This window comes from Trichechus manatus, unplaced genomic scaffold (genome assembly GCF_000243295.1).
Source record: "Trichechus manatus latirostris isolate Lorelei unplaced genomic scaffold, TriManLat1.0 scaffold00007, whole genome shotgun sequence".
NCBI lineage: Eukaryota > Metazoa > Chordata > Mammalia > Sirenia > Trichechidae > Trichechus > Trichechus manatus.
The window spans coordinates 27,444,891-27,458,854 of record NW_004443943.1 but is presented as its reverse complement, the minus strand read 5'-3'; the positions used below and the strand labels follow the sequence as shown (position 1 = coordinate 27,458,854).

General features: G+C 49.6%; 1 protein-coding gene across 3 annotated transcripts in view; it reads right to left on the bottom strand.

The window, feature by feature from the left end:
• The window catches only part of PAX2 (paired box 2), an 81,235-nt gene that overhangs the window by 33,089 nt on the left and 34,182 nt on the right, over positions 1-13,964 (bottom strand). The window lies entirely within an intron of this gene.

Here is a 13,964-nt window from a genome sequence, read left to right as displayed (position 1 = left end):
GCTTGAATAATGATTAATGGTGTGCGCTTCTATCTTCCTACTAGATTATAAGTTTCTTGAGGGCAAGGACCATGTCTATTGACCTTTGTAAATCAGTCCCTGCTGTGCTTTATAGATAGCAGCCACTCAATTTGTACATCAACTTACATTGGATTTTTGTTATTGATTGATTAAGGAAATGCTGTGGATGTAGTGAATGTTAACATTTGGCAAAGAATCTCCTTCCTAGCTTTATAGACAAAATGAAGAAAAGTGAAATGGTTGATAGTTGTTGGGCTCAATAGTACCTAAAATATTCACTTATTGCAACCTGGAGAGAGCTCTCCAGTAGGAGAGACCATGTGGCTTTCCTTGGATTTATCTATTCAACTCTTTAAAAAGCTAGTTGGATGAAGATATAGAGGACATCCTATGATCTTACTAAGATAGAATTATGAGCCCAAACCAACCAGATGAAATTCAACAGGGATAAATGGAATGCCCTATGTTTAAGGTAAAAAAAAAAAAAAATCAATTACACAAGTGCAGAATGGGGGAGACCTGGCTTGATGGCAATTGATGTGAAAAAGATCTCGAGGTTTTAGTTGACCACGAACTCAATATTAGCTTGAGTCCGACACGGCTGCTAAAAAATCGAATGCAATCTTAGACTACAACATGGATGTAGCGTCTCCAGATGGGAGTGGCAGTGGTGCCACTGTACGTGGTATTGGCTAGACTGTCTCTAGAGTTTAGTGTTCATTTAAGAGGGTCTTTAACATTCAAGAATGAATCCAGAGATGGACAACCTGGATGGTGAGGGATCTCCCTTGAGGGCAGAGACCACATCATATGAGAAACTGAAATTCACCCAGTGCTCAGCCAGTGTTTTGCCAGGTGCTCATTAATTATGGTGGAATGAGTGGAAGGAAGGAGAGAAGGGAGAGCATCAAATGGAGATCTTTACCACCACTCTTTTTGGTAAGTGTCATCTCTATTTTATAGGCAAGGAAACTGAGATTCAGAGAGATTATGTAATTTGTCAAAGGTTTTGGGTGATACTAATAGTTAACATGCTTGGCTGCTAACCAAAAGGGGAGGTTTGAGTCCACACAGAGATACCTAGGAAGAAAGGCCTGGTGATCTACTTCCAAAAAGTTATCCACTGAAAACCCTACGGAGCGCAGTTCTACTCTGACACACAGGGAGTCACCATGAATTGGAGTTGACTTGATGGTAGCTGGTTTTAAAGGTCCTAGGAGCCCTGGTGGCACAGTGGTTAAGCACTCGGCTGCTAACTGAAAGGTTGGCAGTTTGAACCATCCAGCCACTCTGAGGCAGAAAGATGTGGCAGTCTGCTTCCATAAAGATTACAACCTTGGAAACCCTATGGGGCAGTTCTGTTCTGTCCTGTTAGGGTCACTATGGTGGAGCCTTGGTAGCACAGTGGTTAAGAGCTTGACTGCTAACCAAAAGGTCGGCAGTTTGAATTCACCAGCTGCTCCTTGGAAACGCTATGGGACAGTTCTACTCTGTCCTATAGGGTCAACCACGAGTCAGAATTGACTCAATGGCAACGGAGTTTTTTTTCATTTGTCTGTTTTTTATGGTGGAGCAAGTGAGGAGCTCATATCCATACATTTAGACTCCTGGACACCAAACTGACTCAGTATAAAGGCAGTGCTGCTAACAATGACAACTGTCCATCTATGTCCTGTGTCCAGGAGAGGCTGTGACCTGCCATACCAAACAGGACTGCTGGAAGGGAGTGGCAGGTAAGACTGGGTGAATCTGAGACTCTGCTTTGTGATCACCCTCAGCAGAACCACTGGCCTCCTTCCACCTGTGAGGCATCCCTGGAGACAGCCTCGAATTTTAGCCACTGCCAGGCTGAAACACCCTGTCCTCCTCAAAACCTTTCCTGTCTGCTCTTCTAGTCCACTTCCCTGAATTCCTACATAGCCACATGGTTCAGCATTTAATTAACAGCTAATTGTTTGTGTGATAGCCTTGCCTCCCCCAGTAGATTGTAAGCTCCTTGAGATCCGCCTCCTGGTTATTTGCTCCTCTCATACATCCCAACACAGTTAGCACTTAGGCTCTCACTGACACAAAGCTCCCCAGAGAGAAAGTATACATTTTGTCAATATCCCATCTATGTACATGCCACGGTAAAGTCATAGGCTCTCAACTCTCTGAAATGATTTACAGAAAATCTGCCCGAGGACAGAGGGATAACCCTGGGGTGTGCAAATAGTTCACGTGCTTGGCTGCTAACCGAAAGGTTGGAGGCTTGAGTCCATACAGAGAAACCTCGTAGGAAACGACCGGTGATTTACTTCAAAAAAATCAGCCATTGAAAACCCTATGCAGCACAGTTCCACTCCGACACACTTGGGTCACCATGAGTGTCATTGACTCAATGGCGACCTATAGAGAAGAGGGAGCTACGGGAGAGACCTAGAACCCCAAGGAATTGTATCAGTACTGTTACTGTCTACATTTTGAATAAGTTAACCCCCTTAAAAAAAAAAATAGAGAGTTCCCAGGTTACCTGTGGAAAAGAAAAGAGTGGGCACCCATGTGGCTGATGCATAAGGGGGCCCAAGTGTGTGTGAACATGTATGTGGGGGGAGAAGTGGAAGGAGGCTGGCAGGTACAGATTGGGGAGCGGTGAGGGAAGGCCAGGGACAATAGAAAGGGGAGGGGTGAGCATTAGGTGGAGCAATCAAACTTCCTACCTGGGAGCACCGCTGTGCCTTCCTGCTAGCCTAATGGCAGCGGCCAGGGCTCCAAGCTCACTGGCTGACTCTCCAATCCGCTGATGGGGAAGGAGGGCTCAAAGAATATTTCTTTGCTTGGGAACTGAGCCCTCCTTTTCAGCCTCTTCTAGGCCCTCCAGTGAGGAGGTGGGGTCTCTGCCTAGGTGCTGCCCCCACTGGACCAAGCTGGGGCCAGAACCAGTCAGAATCCTCTCTGGAGCCAGGAGGAAAGGGGCCTTTGTTAGCTCAAAGGACACAAGCAAGGCGAAAAATTACATACCAGGCCGCCCTAAGTATGCTTGTTTAGAGAAACTGCTTGCATTTATGAAGTCTTTGGTGCGGAAAGCAGGGTTGCAAATGACTGCATCAGAGTGACAGTAAAGACCATTAATTTCCTGTTACGTTTCCCTGTGTTGGGGGCTTTATTAATTTAATTTTACACTGTCGAACAACAGCGAGAGCTGACACTGCCACGCGGCTGGGGTTTTCCTTTTGTGCGTGTAGCAAGGCTTTGCCTGACATGCAAATCAACGCTATTACCGGAACCAATAAAGATGTGTGGAGGGAAGACGGAGGGATGAGGAGGGGGAGGAGGAGGAAGGGAAGGACTGGCAAGAGGAGAGAAAGGGCGAAAGCCATCCTTGGCCAGTTACTGCTTCCCTCTGTGCCTAACATCTCCTGGTGGCCCCAAGTGTCCTCCACAATCAGCAATGCTGCCTCTCCTTCACTTTCCCTTCTACCCTCCTCTTCCTTGGATCCTCTGCCTTTCCATAACTCTACCTCTGGTGTTCCCCTCTGTCCTAGCTCCTGGTGGAACTTGAATAAGAGCATGAAGTTCCCAGGAAGAGGTGGGAGATGCCTCCTCCCCATGGCCTGACCCCAGATGAGACATGTTGCTGCAGCCACAGGGACCAGAGACTTGATGTGCCCATCTGCAGGCTGGACCCAAGGCCTTCTCTGCACACTTCCCTTTCCAGCCATTTTCCTCCTCCACACTCCTCTGTCCTCTAAAGTCAAGGATCCTGGCTCGCTTACATATTATTAGTGCACACACACTCCCACACACACATAAGACCATGTGCTCACGCACATGACGAAGTGTCTAGAGAGGCAGATACTCCAACTAGCTTATAAGTCCCTCTGAGCGCTCCCATGTCCTAACTTTGTCAACCATTTATTTCCTTTGAATACTTGAAAAAAAAAGTCTCTAATTGTTTCTCCTTAAGAGATCTCAGCAGCTATCCTCAGTAGCTGCTGAGCACCCACTTGGTGTAGGCCAAGATGTCAGAGAAAGATGGATCCCAACATCAGAAGAAAAGGCAGGTTCCTGGTAAACCCAATGATACCACATTCTGGGCCCTTTTACTACCTAGTCCTGCCCACTCCTCCAAGACCACCCACAATGCCCCTTACCCAGAGAAGTCTCCACAAGTGGGCTGACTGCTCCAGGTAGTCCACACCGTCCTTGACCCAGCTTGTTACACCTCAATCCACCCAGGCGTCCACACTGCCCATGTGATTGGGTGGGCTACGCTGCCAAAGGAGGAGGGAATGGGCTTGGGGAGGTGAGAGGGATGGAAAAGTGCAGCTCCTGTAATCACTCCTACCAGACACAACCCGCCTGCAACCCTCCATCCCAGGATTTGAGGCTGGCCTGGACTTAGGGAGATCCGAGTGAGCCCAGTGTGTGTGTGAGTGTGCGTGTGTGTGTGTGTGTGCACATTTCTCCCTCTGTCACTGGCTTGCTTGCTCTCCTGCCTGCACTTTCTGCTTCAGGAACTGTCTGGCAGGCTCTGAGAGGCTGTTGGATGGGATCCAGTTCTCCCTGGGAGGAAAGCATAAACTTCATAAACTGCATTTACTTTAATGCAGGTTCCTGGGGCTCCTTTCCTCAGGCTTTTCTTCTCTCCCCTTGTCTGCTCTGTCTCGATCGCATTTTATCCCTGCCCCTGTGCGCACCCAGACCTTCACACACACACACACACACACACACACACACACACACACAGAGCCAGCATTTCTGAAACAGATGAAGGCCGGGGCAGGTAGAGAAGAGGAAAGGTGTTCCCTCAATGGAGAAAAACCCTTGCCAGGCCTGGGGGAGCCTCAGCCCCAGTCCTGGAAAGGACCCCATGTGATGCCTATGCTCTTCTCTCCAGTGGAGATGAGCACAAAGGGTGCTTTGAAGCAAGCAGCGAGGTAGGGGATGCTGACATTTCATGGGGATGGCCAAATTAGGAGCCACCTGGAGGCTAGGGCCACAAGGCTGGGAGAAGGGGAGGGCGAGGAGGCGAGGCCTGCATGCAGGTTGAGGTTTGTGAGGCCTCCCTTGTCTGGTGCTGTCAAGGTCAGCAGGTTCGGGTTCACCGAAGGGTCAGGATGGTTTGAATTACTGGCTCTGCCACAACTCAGCTCTGAGGCTTGTGATCAGCCTCCCAGCCCCTGAGCCAGGCCCAGCCCTCCCCCAACCCTCCTTGCCCTTCCACCCCCATGGGGCAGAATAGGAGGGTCCCAGAGAGCCCCAAGGCCACCAAGGCCTTGAGAAAGGCAGAGTGAGGAGGGCCCATTCCTGTACAGGTAGCAAGGGTGGGAGAGGCTGCCGGGACCCGTTCCTCTGGCCCGCAGCACTCCTGGGTCTCCCTGGCCTACATTCTCTCCAAATCCTCTTTCCAAGGGGTCCCTCAAACCAGCTGCCTGCTGGCCTGCAGAGGAGGAGGTGCCCTGGGAGGTGAGCAGAGAGCAGCAGGCCTGGGGGACAGCCTCTGCCTGGCTCCTCCCTCCTGCAGCCAGAGCCTGCGCTTGCGGGAGAAGGGCAGAGCTGAGGCAGGGGATTTCTTGATAGGTGCCCTTGTCGGTGGGAGAAGGAGAGCGGTGCCTATCTGCAGGGCTGAAAGGGACTTTCCAATTGGGGGGCTAGGAGTCGAAGACATATTCTAAAGAAGTGGGTATGTATATACATGCACACACGTGTACAAATATGGAGAGTGGGCAGGAGCACTGGATGGCCTTGGCTGAGGAAGCTATAATACCTATACTACACCCGCCCCAATTTCCAGTGATGGAGGGACATGGAGAGCCACCTCTACATCACATCTGTGCTTTCTTTCCTGGGAGGTAGGGTCCACCTATCCAGTCTTTATTTTGGGCCCTTTATTAAAAACAATACTCTTTGTGTTAAATCTCAAAATACTCCCCCAGTCAACCAAATGTAACTCTTTATCCACAACGGCATAAACTAGTTGGACAACAAAGATAGTTAATGATTTGGTGACAGTCTCTGGTGTACGTGCAGGGATTTATGTGCAAATTCAGGTACCTACGTCAGCTACACACAGCCATGGCTAAATCCCAGTATTTCCCCATGGAAAAACACAAGTCCACGTGTGCACAGGGCCCAAGCGAAAGTCCTGACATAACCTACCCCTGCCTCTGCATAGATGACACAGTCAGTGTTCAACAGGCTCGTGGCCAACATTACCCAGAGAGTTTGGTTAAACTATGTGATCCAGCTAAGATAGAAATTTCTCCCCCTCAGGTATGATTGGTCTAGTTTCCCAGGTTACTAGGAAGATATAATCATAACAACGAATATGAATTCATAAGTGGCTTTTTTTTTTTTGTATCTTAATGAATACTGATCTTTGAACCTTAGCCCTTTCTTGGACTGGAGTGTACATTAGCCAGGTTTTGAGTAATAGTTGGAAAATAAACATAGGTTGAGCTTCGTTAATGTGGTTAAACTGAGGCACTTGTCTAAACAGATGACTCCCTCCATGTAGATTTGGTTTCTAGACTTTTATAGGATTTCTCTTTCAGGGGCCTAGTCTGATAGGTGCTAGGTGGTATAATGTGTGTGAACTGATGTCATCCCAGCAATAACTCACAGAGCACCTCTTATAAACACAAACACTGCTCGGTCTCCCTCTGCCAAGATAATGTCTTCTTACAGTGCCTAGCAAGAGTTTGAAAAAAGAGAAATCAAATCCATTGCTGTGGAGTCGAATTCGACTCATGGAGACCCTGTGAGCGACAGACTAGAACTGCTCCATAGGGTTTTCTTGGCTGTAATCTTTACGGAAGCAGATTGCCAGGCCTTTCTTTCACTGTGCTACTGACTGAATTCAAACCACCACCATTTAGGTTAGTAGTTGAGCTCAAGCCATTTGCACCACCCAGGGACCTGCAAGAGCCTGGGAGGAGAGTGAAAACAAAAAGAGGCTCCGCCATTCCCTGCCCACAGTGCAAGCTCGCTTCAGAACTCTGAGAGCACGTTCCTAGGTAGGGATTTTCTAAGAAGGGACTCGGATGGCTGGATATGTGTGTGTGTAAGGATTATGTGGCAAATAGACATAAGTGTGCCCAAGTGCTGTGTTTAGGTAAGGAGCCAGCGCATCCTCGTTTTTTTTACCCAATACGGTGCGACCTCACCAAGTCTTCTGTGCCCTCTTCGACCCCCCTTCCAACTCCTTCAGGCTGAATCCTGTCCCACTAAAATGGAGTGCACTCAGCAAGGCTTCTCCCAGCTCTTCCCATGCAGGGAGGGCTCAGATCCTCTCTGACTCTGCCAGCCTCCTGCATCTGAACCAAAAGGCCCCAGAGTATAGGCACGGTGGGCCTGAGAAACACGTACTCTGGCCCTGCCTCGGCCTCAGCCTGTCTGCCCGTGCCCAGCCTTAACTCAGTTCAGAGCCAACCTGCCAGGGAGCAGACACCTGCAGACTCCTGCATCAGCCTCCTCCACGACAGTGGCTGCACCCCCAAAGACCCAGGGCCCAGGCAGCTCCGCTGTGGCACCCTCTGCTCTTCCCTGCGGTGCTCCTTGTCCCCTTTTCTGACCTCAGCACTCTTCCTGCTGCCCTGCCAGAAGGAGAGTGGGGAGGAGAGGCCGGTGACCAGGACATGCCTGGTTTACATTAATGAGCTACACCGAGTGTAATCCAGCCACAGAGGCAGCCTACAAAAGGAGGCGATCGCAGGCGGCCAGGAGGAGAGCTGCTCAGGTAATTGGTTTATCTATCTGGAAGCAGGGGGAGCAATCTCAGCACAGACAGACTAGCAGTAAAGTCTCTTCCTTAAGGCTATTTCCTTTGTCTTTTCAATTGCTTGCACATCCATGTGAGAGAGGGAGAGTGTTAAAGAGAGAGGGAGAGGGAGAAATGTTAATTTGTGAATTAATGGCTTTTCTCAGCGGAATTGTAAATTCAAATGTCACCTCACACGGTGACACCGCGGCTGGTCTGCTGAAGAAGCAATGATAAGATCCCCCACCTCCCTCGGTGCCCCTCCCTCCCCAAAGATAGCTGTGGAGTGGAACATGCTACTTTTAATTTGCAATAACAACACAACAGAGGTATGCAGTAATGACTGCCTTCTTCCACCCTCCTCCTGGCTTCCTTCCCTCCCAGTCCAGTGGGCTCCCCATTTCCTCTCTCCCTCTTCTGAAACAACACCTCACCTTACCCCAGCTACCCCCTACCCTACCCCAGCCAGGGCCTGATCACATGGGGTGGGGGGTGTGCCTTTGGAATTGACGATGCTGCAACCCTCTCTTCTCCTTCAATAATCAGGGAATTAATGACCCTGAAGTTAAAGTGAGGCTGATACCAAGGCCCTGCCCAGCGTTGGGAAAAAGCCTTCATTGTTTTCAAGCAGGAGGCGGGCAGCAGTGAGGGAGATTCATGGATGGAGATTGAATATGCAATTTTCTTTCACCTTGCCAAGAGCTGCCCCTGGGCTGTGCCTGGCCTAAATTTTTCCTTTTACCATCTCTGCCTTATCCGGCCCTCCCACCTCCCTTCCATTCTTTCCAGAAAATTACCTTCAAAATTGATTTCCACTTTTACAAACAAATATAATGGGAACACAGGAAAAAACTTGGGCCGTGATGAATTAGGGCTGTCAGGTGCTTCCAGGTCTCCTTTGCTTTTGTTTTACTACCTGATCTGCTCTTTGTTTTTCCAAGGGCTGGAAAAAGTGCCCGCCATCCACCGAGTGCCTGACCCTTCCGGCCACTGGGGCCTCAGCCCCAAACCCCATCATTGGCCCAAGGCAGAAGTGATCCAGGCCCTGAGGCTCTATCAGCCTCTTAGTTTCTGGTGGAAGCCTGAGCCACCTCCTCGTTTTCCGCTCTCTGGGCCTTAGGAACCCCCTCTCTGAATGGTCTCTAACCACCACCCCCAAGCTGTTGCCCCTGACCCCCACACCATGTTCCCTCTGGCCCCCATACCTCTTAAAGTCTAGACCAGATGCAAACCTCCACCTCCTCTAATGTGGGCAGGATCAGTGTATACCTTGACTAGAGCAAATAAGAGACAGACAGACACTGAGAGATCCCGAAAGACAGGCAGGTAGAAGACCAGGGCAAGACCTGAGACTGGGAGACTAGGCTCCTCTTCAAAGGAATGCAAGAGTTCTAAACTCCAAGTCCCACACAGCCTGAGTGGTAGGGGTTCCTGTCTCAGTCTTCCTAGCCTTGGGCCCCAGGCCACCTCTGGAGGCAGGCTCAGGTATCCCTGTCTAGGTGCCAATAGAATGCAAGGTGATACCTATGGAACCCTTTGGGCAAAGCTCTATATACACACCTGTGCCTCAGACCATGGATGCTTAATACACTCAGACCTGGCTTCCAGGTCTCCACACTCACTGGCCTAGTGGACAGGCACATGCTCACACCTGACAATCTCTTCAAGCACGCACACAACCCAGTAAATCGCACACCTTCCCAACACATGGCGTTCTACACCTCCTTTCACCCAAAGATCTCAAGAAGAAAGAAAACACACACATACCCAAACTTGCATAAACAGTATAAAAACTTATATATGAGTCCATAAAACAAACATACAAGCTTGCATGTGGTAGCGGAAATGTACATTGATGGATAGAAGGAGTGATGCCCCCATGTTAGACAAAGAAGGGGGTGTTATCATTATTTACACACATCTAAATGCCTGTGGATGCTACGTAATAACATGTGGCCCAATTGGATAGTCACAGAGCAAACGACAGGTAGATAAAGATCCTCCAAATCATACGTGGGAGGCTGACATGTTTCCTCCACTGCACTGGTCCTAACTTTGTTAGCTTATCCAAGTAGCAGCTTCTCTAGGCTGCCCTAATTACAAGAAGCCACACCAAGGTTAGGGAGCTTGTGCCCAGATAAGTTTCTCTCTGACATAACTCCACCTCCCCTAGAAACATAACCCTGCCAATTAGGCCTTCTTCCCCAGATACAAAAAGACCCATCTTCCAAGATGGAGTTAGCTAGTCAACAATTTATATCCATGTCTCATTTAATCCTTTCCATGGTCCCCAGGAAGCAAGTGCTGTTACATCTCCATTTTACAGAGGACATAACTGAGCTGACAGAGGTTGACTTGGTCAAGGTTATACCACCAGTAAGCTGGATTAGGATTCAAACCTAGCTGTACTCCAGAGTCCACACTTTTCCCCACTAAGCCACTCTCCCCATCAATGCTGGGCTCCAGGGTCTGCGTAGCTGGCCTTGGTCCTCGCTGCCCTTCCTGATGAAGTCTGTGCAGCCTCCTTGGGCCTGAGGCCAGGGCTCCTAGACAGGGCAGGTGCTGCTCATTTCCACAGCTGAATCCCCTTATTGGCTCCAAGTCTAACCCGAGCACCACCCTTGGGGACTTCTCAGAGGGAAACTAACTGAGGAAATAAACCGTTTCTTCCAGTTATGGCTTCATCCCAAGCAGAAAGGAGCTACTAAAGGCAGTGACAGGCCTCAGCCATTTGCATCCGTGCAGCCTGCCCTGCTGCAAACGCACAACTGCACTGGCTTGGCACCATTCAACTGCACAATTCACTGTGCACCTAATTAATGGAAGGCAAAACCACAGCCCCATGCAATCCCACACAGCAAAGGAGGAGACCAGCACACCTCACCTCACACAGACCAACAGACTCACACCATATGACTCCATTTGGATTTTTGGACAAGTTATGCAACTGCTCTGCATTTCAGCAACACCACCAGTGGATAGCAGTGCTTTGGGCTCCAGTGGAAAGCAACTGAATGAAGGCAAAGGATTTCAGATTTTAAGCCTGATTGTAGACAGGGAGACAAGAGTCTCTATCCTCCAGCTGTGTAAGCCAGGGCATGCAACATTCAGGGAATCAGTGTCCCTATAAAGGATCCAGGGAATCCACCCTCAATATAACCCACCAAAACCCACTGCCTTCCAGTATATTCTAACTCATAGCGACCCTATAGGACAGGGTAGAACTGCCCCATAGGGTTTCCAAGGCTGTAAATCTTTATGGAATCAGACTGCCACATCTTTCTCCTGCAGAGTGGCTGGTGATTTCGAGCTGCTGATCTTTCAGTGAGCAGACGAGTGCTTAACCAGAGCGCCATCAGAGCTCCTTTAGCCCCAATATACCCACCCATAATTGTAGCTAAGAAGCAGTGGACATTTTGGCGGGTGCTGAATATGGATTCTACCCTCTCTGACTGACAGACAGCCTGTCGTTTGGATGCTTCTTGACATAACTTCCTCATCTATCCCTAACTCATTCTGGGAACTTCTAGACTCCTGAGAGGAGGGTGAAAGCTTCTTGACCAGCACATTCCTCAAAGGAAAGTCTATGAGATTTTTCCATACTTCAAAAGGCCAAAGAATGAGAAGGAGTCTCAAGCAGGTTCACCGTCACTCTCAGTCTCCTTTTTCCCTAGAGCCACAGCTGATCGGCCCTTTACTAATATTGCCACAGCTATGATTACTGCAGATACTAATAACACTGTCCATATTCCGGGTGCCAATGCCAATAATACTCTGGATATTATCACTGTGAACACCAATAACTCCTGCTGAGACTGTCTCCAATAATGCCAGCACACACTGCAGTGATTGTCCTCACTAATGCCCACCACCGTGACATTGTTAGAGCCGAAGAATAGGTCGAACTGTACCCAAGGCTTGGGAGCGGCTTCCTTGAGGACAGAAGTTCACAGCTTGCCCTCGAGGCATGACACTTCTAGTGAGAGGCCCAGCACCTGGGGCCAAAGGAGGCCCAGCCTGGCAGGAGCATCAAGGGTCATTCTGGAGGGAGATGAGCCCCTCTACTCCCTCTAGGGTCTAGTCCCTTGACATGTATCCCCATCCCTGCCCCAACATCCCTCAGTTCCCAAGTCAGTTTTCTCTTTTGCCTGCAGTCCAGGCCAAGTAGCTGAAGGACACACCTGGGTGTCTACGCAACTTCTGCCTGTGGCAGCCCCCTGCAACCAGCCTACCAGCTGCTTTGCTACCTTGGTCTGACTGCAGAGTTGGGCTACATCATCTTGACACATAATTATCTCCCCTATTCTTAATCATCTGAGCTGCTCCCTAACGCAAACTGGGACCTGGCTGCTTGGAGGCACCCAGGGTGGGGGAGGGGGAGGAAGGGCTGTGAAAGGGCTTCACTCTTCTCTCCTCTCCTTTCCCACCTGGGTCCAATGGATCAAGTCGGGTGTCAGGGAGAGCTAGCCTCCCTCTTGGGCTCTGGCCTCTACCAGGGAAGGAACGGCTCAATCTGGCCTGAGGTTTGTCAAGAAAAGGCAGGAGTCAGGTCAAGAGGAAGGGGAAATCAGGGCAAAAGAACTCCCTTCCACCAAAAAATAGAACCTAGCAAGGTCTAGGAGGTAGTGTTTCAGCAGTAAGAGGTAACTTGGAAGCCCCCATTATCCCTCACCTAGAAGACATCAACTGCTTTCTGATATGTCTCCCTGCTTCTGCCCTTGTTAGTCACACTGCTGGAGGGTGAGCTTCACCCAACTCAGCCCTCCTCCTGTCCCTTCCTGCTGATGCCTTCAGCAGTTACTCCCACCTTCGGAAAAAAGTCCAAACTCCTCATATGATCCAGTCTTGGCCTGATATCCTGTGACCCTAACCCATCTCCCTAGCCTTACCTCTTACTACTACTTACCCTTGCCCTTCATCAAAGCCAAAGCTCCCTGCATTTTCTCGCCGCAGCACCTTCTGGTCACAAGGCTCAGTCCATGAGAATTTCATGCTACCATTGTCTTTATCATCCTCCCCATCCATCCTTTAAGCCTCTCCTCAAGCAGCTGCCCTTCCTGGAGGTTTTCTCCCTCCCTGCTCTGAACTCCCATGGCTTACAGCCCAGACCTCTATTGCAACACAGATATCTGATGGGCCTTTCTGCTCTCTGGGCTAGTGTGCTTTACATGCCTCGCTAGACTACAAGCTCCTTAAGGACAAGAATCATATCTTGTTCTGCTTTGGGATTCTATAGCATCAGGTCTTTTTTGCAACTGATGTGCAGGAAAGGTTCATTGAACTGAATAAACTAGAAACAATGAATGTGATCAGCTGTCCAGAGAGGAGGGTACTGTGTTCTGGGCCAGACCGGCCCGGCCCTGGGTAGCTACAGACTCAAGCCAGGACCTCCCTATCCCTGGTCTCCTTTCATGACCCATAAGAGGAGCCCAGAGAGCAGAGGGTGTGCTTGGCCCCAACCTCAGGCCAACAGGGAAGAGTAAAAGTTATTACAGAGGGGCTTCTGTGGCTTCCCCAAGCCTGCTGGACACCTCATGCTGCAAAAATAAGAAGCGGCTGGTGGTTTAAAGGAGAAACCCTTTATGGTTTGAGGCAGAATCTTCTAAACTACTCAGAGTACCAGAGGGCTTGGCTCAGGCCTCAGGGGGAATTGGGACTTAGGGCTTTTACTCAGCCTCCCCATGCCCATCAGGGGCTGCCGCCAAAACTACCACAATGAAATTTAGTGAGTGGCAAAGGCCGTGGCAGCCAAATGGGTTTGGATATTTTGGAAGAAGGAGAAATAGAGCCAGACAAGCTGTTTCCCTGTGAAACGAGGCCATTAGGGCTTCTGGAAGGAGGCCAGCACCAGGTCATCACTGTCTTGCCAGACCTAGGCCTCTCATCCACTCCGTCCCTTCTGCTGAAGTCCAGGGCTTTTTTGCTCTCTTTACGCATAACCTGGGCCCAGGGAACATCAGATCATGGACCCAGGGAACCCCAGCTTTATCCTTTTTCTATTCCTTACCCTCTAAAGCTGCCCTCATCAAGGGCTTGTCTATGCTTGGGATGACTGTATCATTTATTGTCCAAATAGGACATTTTTTAGAGTAAAAGGAGATGCGGACTGGCCAAGATGCAGAAACAATAGGCGTAAATTGAGATTGTCCTGGGCTAGTGCGCCCCCTTCATGTTCATCCTTAGTGGATTCTGTCCATTTCAT